The following is a 9768-nucleotide window of genomic DNA, read 5'->3' as shown; positions in this document are numbered from 1 at the left end:
ACAGCGAAGGACGAGGCTTTGGGGGCGAAGGTGGGCTGGGCCCCTCAACAATAGCTGAATTCAGCTTGGGATGGTTCGACAGCCAGGACGGGGCGGATGGAGTAACCCGATACGGTTCTCGATCTGCGCGAAGTGGCCGGGATGGTGGCTGGGGCGTCCCAGAGCGCTTGGCGATCTTCTCCAGGACGGAGGTAGGCCAGGGCTGGTGGGGCCGGAGCGAAGCCGTGGATCCTCCTTCCACCGGGTCGAGGCATCGTCTCCGGATGGGCGATTCCAGCTTGAGGGCATCAGCCATCCGTATGACCCTGTCGGCAAAGCCCGACGTCTCCGTGAGTGAAGGGACTGTAGGGCCCTGAGGCACAAACGGGGTATCCTCATCGAGACGGGAGATGCGGAACGAGGAGAGCCCGAGCCGGACTTCGAGGGGATGGACTCTGCCGTCTGAAGAGAGGGTCGGGGTCCCGAGGTCATCCGGTTGTCCTGGGGGAAGTGTCATCATCCGACGACGGCCTGAGGTGGGCACGGAGGTCCCGGTGAAGGCGGACGGGTCAACCGGGATGAGGTACTGTCCCGTGCGCTGATCGTGGACAAGATCTGGGAATGCCTGGAAGAGGTCCGACGTGCATGCAGGGGACGATGGTGTGCAGCCAGGCCTCGTCGGCTTCGGTACCTAGCGGGCCCGGTCCTGTGAGGCAGAGCGTGGTCGTCTAGTTGGCAAGGGCGAGGGGATCTTGACCTCGGCCTCTGAGGGGAGAATGGGGCATAGGAGTCCTGAAGCTCTCCCTCCGATTCAGAGTCCACGTTCACAATCTGTAGGCTATCCGCCGCGGTACAGAGAGGTGACTAGTGAGGAGGACTCTGGGCTCAACGGCACCGAGGGAGAGGGCCGGTAGAGACGGAGTCGGGGTCTTCCCGGCTCAGGAACAGGCGATGTCGACGTACTGGCCTCGACTCAGGCGGAGGCACTGAGAAGTGCTTGGGGGCCCCTTGCGGCGGTTCTTGGCCGTGGGGAGGTCGAGCGAGCCCGTCTTCTTGTCCGGTCGAGCGTTTCTCCCCCTTTCTCTTGGGTCTTTGGGGGCGTCCGCTTCCCAGAGGCTCCGGAGCCGCCAGGCTGGCTGAGAACCCTCTCATAGAGGGTGGCCTTGAGAGTCCGGTCCCTTCTTAAGGGCTTGGGCGGACATGGCCTTGCACTGGGCACAATTGCCCTGAATGTGAGCCTCTCCCAGGCAGAGGACAAATTTGTCGTGGCCATCGGCTTGGGGATTTTCACCCCGCACTTAGTGCATGCTTGAAGGAGGCCATGGTAGAGGAGTCCGTTACCAGTCCGAAGTCAAGCCGAAATCAGAGAAAGTGGTCAAGCCGGGGAAAGTCCCAGAGAATGGTCAGTGAAAGTCCGAAGGTCAAAAGCCAGAGATTCAAATACACCAGGAGCAAACAATTGCTAGCGAAGTTCCTCGAGCTGCTTAGCGTGGCGGAATGAAGGAACTGAAGAGGAGCGGGCCACGGGGCCTTATATTGGGGGGCGGAGCTACCGCCAAAAGTTTGCGAGATACATTCTTTTGCCTAGAGATTCTAGAAGTTTCGGAGATTGCTGCGCGGCGCAGGAATACCCATTTGGTGTGTTCGCAGAGACCACGAAGAAGAATATACAGATACATAACCCACTAATAGGATGCCAGCCTGCATTTCACAAGAATGAAAAACAATCCTAGTGATGTTGTTGTTGTTAACTGTCCGTGAGTTGACCTCGACTCATGGCACCCTGTGGAGGACATCTCCAAGACTCTTATCCTCAACTTCTCTGCTCAGTCTTGTAGGCTCAGGCCTGTGAACTCTCTGGTTGAGCCTATCTATCTGGCATATGGTCTTCCTTCTTTTACTGCCTTCTACCTTCCCTAGCTTTATTGTCTTTTCCAATCAAGTCTTACCCTCTGATGATGTGGCCAAAGTATGACAGACTCAATTTGACCATCTTGGCTTCCAGGCCTGTTCTGTCCAAGGACCCATTTGTTTGCTCTTGGGTTATTCACCAGTATCCTCAGCACTCTTCTCCAGTACTCCATCTCAAATGATTTGATTTTCTTTTTATTTGTTTTCTTCACAGTCCCGCTCACACATCCTACATGGTAATAGGGAATACAATGGCTTGGACAATTGTAACTTCAGTATTCTTGTGTATCTTACATATCTTTACACATCCCAAAAATATGGTTGGTTGCAAAAGGATAGAACTGTTTTTAATACAGGGAAATGAATACTTACAGTTGTCATGCAAGCAGATTTCTCAAAAGCAAAATGATTTCCTACACAACCCAAATGTTATGTTCCATAATTGGACCTATTGTACAATCTTAGTACTAGGGGTACAGCTCAGCTTTTTACAACAAATATCCACTTTCATATGCATTTGAGAAGTAGACTTAAGTCTATGAAAGCTCATGCTGCCAGCTTCTTTCAGTTCATCTCAAACGTGCTACAAGATCTCTGTCATGTGGAAACAAATATTATGTTATAGTCCACAAATAGTTTAAATGTTTCTTCCTGAACGCAACACAGGTGGTTAGCTGCAGGACTGCATAACTTTATTCTAATGCTTTATTCTATTTTATTTTAGTGCCAAACTCTTCCTCGTTCCCAAATCCTAGGACATCAAGGATTCGTTTATGTTAGGGTTGATGACACAGGCAGTAATACTTTGACCAGAGAAATCCAATCTAAACAAAAGGGTTTCCTAACTGGAGTTTTCCACTTAAATCTGGGCAGTGTCCAAGCCAACAAAAAAGGGAAGGGAGAGGCTGGTATAACAAGAAGGCAAGACTAGGGGTAATTTTAATATTTTTTGACAGCTGTTTTAGTCTGTGTCAGTATTAGACTGGCCAAGTGAAATAAAGGCTAGGGTTCCTGTGCCTTTAACGTGACATCATTTCACTGGGTGACCTTGGTAAGTTACACTCTCTCAGCCTCAGGGAAGGCAATGACAAACCTCCTCTGAACAAATATTGCCAAGAAACCCTCAGAACAGGTTTGCCTTAGGGTCACCATAGTCAGAAACTTAGGACTTTATCACACAGGAGGCAGCATTTTTATTTATTTTTATTTATTTTGGTATTTATACCCCACCCTTCAGCCCTAAAGGCTATCAGAGTGGCTAAACTTATTTTTTAATTAGATGTTCCCTGCCCTCAGGCTTACAGTCTAAAAGCATCCTCCTCCTGTCATTAAATCACCTTAAATCCTGTCTATCAAATAATCGTGCAATAACAGGAAGATTTTGACACACATCCCATTATCGTGCGATTATCCCATAAATAAAGCCAGCAAAATCATGCCGCTTATTCATGGGAAATCCCGTGAATAAAAAGTGGCACGATTTTGCTGCTTTTATTGTGATAGCACAATAATGGCAACTCATGTGTATCAACCTTATGTGCGATATGCTGGGATTCATGCGATTTAATGACAGGAAGAGGCACCTGGCCACTGATGAAGTCCTACACAACTCACATTACTCTTAGCCATCTTTTCTCCGGGTTAAACAGATCCAGCTCCCTAAGTCCTCCTCATACGGGATGGCTTCCCGACCTTTCACCATTTGGTCCACTTCTCGGACATGCTCCAGCGTGTCAATATCCCTCAAAACTGGCCTTGAGTTTTCCCAGCTGCTGTAAAGAGGAACTGTGACTTCGACACGGGGTGGCAAGGTTTAAGCAACATTTGCCTGTTACTGCCTGCAGATTCTCCTCTATCTTGGCATTCTTGATAAATTCATAACAGGTTTTTACTGCCCCGTTGCCTGGGCGCTCGTTAGCACTTTGTTCCAAACATCTTTGGAATCAAATCACAGCACCCACATATTCTAGGATGCATCTCTTTTGCATTCGTTATGATGTAACGATGCTAATAGGCCCCACTTTGGTATCTGCGCTTCCTCGCCCCCTCCACCCTCCCTCCAAATGGTTATGATCAAACCTGTCTTTTTTCAATTTACTTCCAAGGCTGTCTTGTTTTATTTTATTTTTTTTAATGCTCTGTCATATGTGGCTTCACACTGGAAGCTGCGGTTTAGCATCAAGGCCATCAAAAGCCTAGACATAACTTTGCCTCTGACAAGGATATTTTAAATCACTTCGGAGATGTTTTTTAGCCATGTTTAATGTCCTCTACTCCATTTTCCCACCCAACAATTTTGGTTCATTACTAGCCTTATCACTCTGCTTGTGTAAACTGCCCAGCTATTCATGAGAATGTTTCTTCCCTTGTGGTGTGAAAGACAGCCCCCTACAAACATGAAACCTCAGAGTAGAATTCAGTAGCAAGAGAAGTATTTTTAAATCTACATCTCACCACTGACCAGGTAATATAATGTTTAAAAGTGGGTAGTATCGGCTCAGAGGTTCTGAGAGCTGTAGCCCAAACCAGTCATTTTTCCATGCTCTAAGACAACTATGTTTTGTTACCATATGCATGTGTGTTGAGTGCTTTCATTCATTCATTCATTCATTCTTCATTCATTCATTCATCATTAGTTACAGTATTTAGACCCTGCCCTTCAGCCCTAAAGGCTCGCAGATGGCTTACAATTATATTATTTTTAATTAGACGGTCCCCTGCCCTCAGGCTTACAGTCTAAAAAGAGGACAACACAAAAGGAGAAGGGAAGGTGGTGGGGAAGGGATCAGGTCCAGAAGTTCTTCTCTCCCTCTGAGACCAAGGCAGTGGACTGCAGGGAGGGCTCTGCTTTTAATAGAGGCCAAGCCGGATGGTTGGGCCTGCCTTTTCATCCTTCCCAGCCAGAAGATGTCAGTTGGCAGGAGGGGGGCCAATAAGTCATTTCTGACTTATGGCGACCCTAAACTGAACCTTCCTGGGACTTTCTTGGCAAGGTTCTTCAAGGAGGTTTGCCATGGTCATCCTCTGAGGCTGAGAGAATGTGACTTGCCCAGGTCACAAGGGTTTTCATGGTCCAGCCAGGATTCATACCCTGGTATCCCACTGTCCTAGTCCAATGCTCAACACACTACACCACACTGGTCCTCATTTTGCCACCATAGTTCACATCTTTGACAGCTCCATCATGCCTTGGTTCTAGCAGCTGGTGAGAGGCCTCACCAAAGAAACAACTACCGCCAGGCACAGGTCCACATGTCTGGGGTGCATCTGCACTGTAGAAATATGCAGTTGGATATCACTTTAATGCCATGCTCCCCCTAAGAACCCTTGAATATGTAGTTTTATGAGGCACCAGCATTCTTTGGCAGAGATGCCTTGTAAAACTACAATGCTTTGTAAAACTACAAATTCCAAGGTTCAATGGTGGAGCTACAGCACTTAAAATGGTGTCAAACTGCATTATTTCTGCATGTAGATGCACCTCTGGTCCATGGCTGAGGGCCCAGAGCCCTCTTATCCCCTCCCCAGTTCCATCCTTTCTTTTTGGCCATACCATAGATTGTAGAGCTGTCAAATGCAAGCCACTCTGGACCTTTTTTGCAGAAGGGTGGGGAGTAAATACTCCAGATAATATAAAATCCCAAATGTACAATGTGATCATGGTTTAAAGTTACCCAACTAAGTCTGGCTCCTGGTGGGCTGCACAGTGCAGTTACTCATTTGAATGAAATCGGCCGGTTCTCTAGACTTTTTCCAAAGACGTTCGGCTGCTCGAGAGCAGGACCGGAGGAACCTGATAGTGGGTGTGAGCCAGGGCTGAGGCCTAGTCATAGGGGAAGACATGCGTACAGATACAGGAACAAAGCTGTCGAGAGTTGAAGAAAGAGTGGAATTAAATAAAGACATTGCTGAATCAGCAGAGTCTCCAAGATCAAGAGAAGAGAGAGATGAATTCAAAGTCTTACAGAGATGGTCAGAGTTAACAGACTGAAGGTTGCGGAAATGGCACTGGACAGTACGACGAGGAGGTGGGATATAAGTAAGAGTAAAAGAAATTAAATGGTGGTCAGATAATGGAAAATCAGATGCCAGGTAGTCGGAAATGACACATTTAGCTGCAAGAATTAGGTCGAGACAGTGACCAGAAGAATGGGTTGAGGAGTTAGAATGAGGCTGAAGGCCAAAAGAAGCAAACAGGGAGCTAAGGCGAGATGAAGAAGGATTGTTGGGATTGTCAAGGTGAATATTAAAGTCACCTAGGATCAAAGAAGGGACTTCATCAGATAGAAAAAAACATCAGCCAAGATTCAAAGTCAGATAGAAACTGGGTAGCAGAACCAGGAGGGCGATAGATGACAGCAACCCGGAGCTGTAAAGGCAAAAAGAGTCGAGTACAGTGGGACTCGAATGAAGAGAAACAATAGCTGGGGGGGAAAGAAAGAACTTGAAACTGGCAGGAATTGGACAATAGTATACCGACCCCTCCTCCTTGACCCTCAGGGTGGCTTGTGTGAGTGAAAGAGAGACCGCCAAAAGAAAGGGCAGCGGAGGTAGCAGTATCATGGGCCAGGAGCCAGGTTTCAGTAAGAGCGAGAAGGTTAAATGATCTAGAGAGAAAAAGATCATGGACAGCAATCGCTTTCGGAGCAACAGAGCGACAGTTCCAGAGTGAAGAGAGGAATGGAAGCTGGGAGATAGGAAGAGGTCAAATAGGGATCAGGTTAGGAGAGATGCATGGAGCCATAGGAGGAAAGGATTTAGTAAGCGATAATCAAAAGAAGAAAATATAACAATGACAAAAGTAGGAATATAATAGCCAACTGTACTTGGTAATATTGCCTAAATATCACATGGCACAAGGGATTTAAATAGAGAAGGAAGGGGTGGGATTGGAAGCCTTTGCTCAAGGTCCCAGCTGCTGAGAGTGATGGAAGGAGAGGTGGCTGATGGATGCAGGGAAGGAAAGCGCTATCCCTTAAGGCAGACCCGATAGATCAGACTGCATTCAGATGGATGTAGGAATGGGAGGGCCTTTTCCTTGAGGCAGGCCTGGTGGATGAAAGTCATTCCTCGGATGGATGTAGGAAAGAGAGGCCCTTTCCGCTGAGGGAGGCCTGGTGGATGAAAGTCACTCCTCAGATGGCTGCAGGGAGGACGGTCTAGAGGCAGTGGATGGCCATCTTTTGGGAGTGCTTTGATTGTGTATTCCTGCATGGCAGGGGGTTGGAATGGGTGGCCCTTGTTGGAGTCTCTTCCAAATGTGGTTGTGGAGAACTATTTCCCCAGTGTGCCAGGGACTAGTTCCATATTATGTCTCCATTGTCTACAATTGTTTTTGTTTTTCTTGGAAGCTCTCCAGAGACCAGCACTTGCCTATGGATCACCACTTTGAATATCACTTGGTTTAGAGGAAAAACATGCTTTTGTAACAGCGTCTGTTTTCCAGAGAAAGAATGGAGCCTTGAAGTTTTGTGAATGAAGAAATGACTGCTTTTTTGCACAAAGCTTTCACAAGATCTGTGGCAACAGTTAAATAGGCATGCCTATGGAGACAGGTGATATTGAAGATCTGACACATGTACCTACCTGTGCTGCAGGTAAGTCTCCCATCTGAGACATGTACTAGAGGCCTTCTGCAGTGATGTCTCTCTTCAGTTTAATGGATCCCTAATTTTAAAAAGTGTGGAAGTAACTAGTCACCCCTGAGAGGAGGAAGATGCAACAAGTTACATTTGCAAAGTAACACAACAAGTAGAAACAAAGGTGCGTTACGGACCACCCAGAACGGGCAGTCTCGCGCCGCTGCTGGTTGCTGCATCCGTGAATTGCAGCAGCTAAACCGCGCGGTTCCCGGACGCAGCAAGAAAGAAGCGCCAAAATGGGGCTTCTTCCTGGGCCCCAGAAGTGGCACCACAAGGCGTGAGGCGTGCACTCACGGCGCCACTTCCGGTGCGCGACATCCAGACGCTGTGCGTCCGCAACGTCAAAATGGCGGTGCCCATCTGTATGTGGTGCCACCATTTTGATGCACTTGTTACGCGCGAGGGGCAAGGCGCGTCAGGAAGTGCTGCCTCTCACGCGTAACGTCGGTGCCTCTATGGGCCTGTCTGTAAGGCACCAAAGTTACCTTTTTGGTGTAATGAGTGTGTGTGTGTGTGTGCCTTTAAGTCACCTGTCAAACATATGACGATCTCATTAATTTCATAGGGTTTTCTTAGGCTAGGAATACGCAGAGGTGGTTTAGTCAGTTCCTTCCTCTCACATATAGCCTACAGCACCTGGTATCTGTTTGTCTCCCATCCAAGTACTAACTAGGGCTGGCCCTACTTAACTTTCATGATCAGATGGGATCTAATGCCTTAAGGCAATACTGTGTAATGATTAACATTTCCTATCATGTTCCAAAGTTACATTTAAAAGCCATTGTAAGAGGTTCTTTGACTGGAATCAAAGAACCTCTTACAATGAGCAATGACAATGGGTTACTGTAGTATCTGCTTTGGCTCTGAGCTTAAGGAGTATGTGGTGGCATTGTGCTTGTTCAAGTCATTCTGCTAGTTAATAATACTTCCCCCATTCCCCACAAACAGTAAGAATCAGTAGTAAGATCAGTGGCCATCATCAGTGTGTTCCAAGAACAGAAAAAGGTTAGGAACTCTCCAGCTGAAGTTTTGGAAGGTATTTTTTAAAAAATACTATAAATTAAAACATCTGAATTTCTGTGTTGGATGTAAAGGCTTCTTATGGAATATGGTTCTTCCTAAAATGTCCTCTTAAGAGACCCAGTGTGTGGTTTCCCACCCCCATTTGTTCTGTTTCTTATTTGCCAGAGATCCCTGCGGAGTTAATTATTAGAATAGCTAAAAACTAAATTAATTTGGGGTGGTCTGGAGGGGAAAGTAGTGTAAGCATTCAATTTAGATTAACATTCATTCAGATTAACATTTATTCATCCAATTCATGTATTTATATGGAACATTTCTGTATTTCAATGGAAATATATGTAATTCTGGGGTGGTTGGATAGTGATGTTCAAAACAGGAATCTTCCATTCAACCCATGTGCTATTTTGCATTTTTAATTAACTCCAGTCTGTGGGCTGTTTGCATTGTGTTCATTTGTTTTGTGTGTTGGCTTATGAGTAGTTTTATTTTTAACTCTGCTTACCCATTGCCTATTATATATATTATGCATGCAAATTCTCCCACACTAATCTTGCTGGAATTATAGTAAGACCACTGCTCACTATATGTTACTTATTTTGAAATGTAGATCTTGCAGAATTGAAGTATTGGCTTTAAACAAAGCAAGGACTAACTAGCCTTGATAACGGATTATATTGGATTCCTTTGAAACAAGCTTTAGACCTGGTATCTGTGCACAAACAGGGACTAAGTTCACCAAAGCATGTGCAAAATGCCTCCCCCCCAAAAAAAAAGTGAGTATCAGAATCTACTTCCTAGCACAGAAAATGTGAGGCTGCACCTGTGATTTAAAGATCCTGATTGTTCTGTTGATAGTAGAGTTGCATCTCAGTGTACATGTGAAAATGGCTTCCCTTTGTTTCTGTGCAAGTCATTGTTCTCATCTGAGGGTGGCTAATTTTGTTGCATCTTTGATTTCGCAGAGACTAAACAAAATGCAGATGCAGGCCCCTGTAAAATCCTCAAGCAGCAAACAGAGAGAAGGCAAGCTCCATGTGCTCTAAAATGCGTCAGCTGTTTTTTCAGTGCTTATTCAGTGTTTAAAAAGCCCAGCGTGTTTTGGCCACACTAGGCCTTCTTCAGGGGCTGAAAACAAATAAGAAATAAATATGGGAGAGTATTTACAACTCCAGTGATTTCTCTCGATGGGTATGTATAACTTTGATAAGATTTA

The sequence above is a fragment of the Sceloporus undulatus genome, chromosome 2, assembly GCF_019175285.1.
Source record: "Sceloporus undulatus isolate JIND9_A2432 ecotype Alabama chromosome 2, SceUnd_v1.1, whole genome shotgun sequence".
NCBI classification, from domain to species: Eukaryota; Metazoa; Chordata; class Lepidosauria; order Squamata; family Phrynosomatidae; genus Sceloporus; species Sceloporus undulatus.
Note: the sequence above shows the minus strand (reverse complement) of the source record.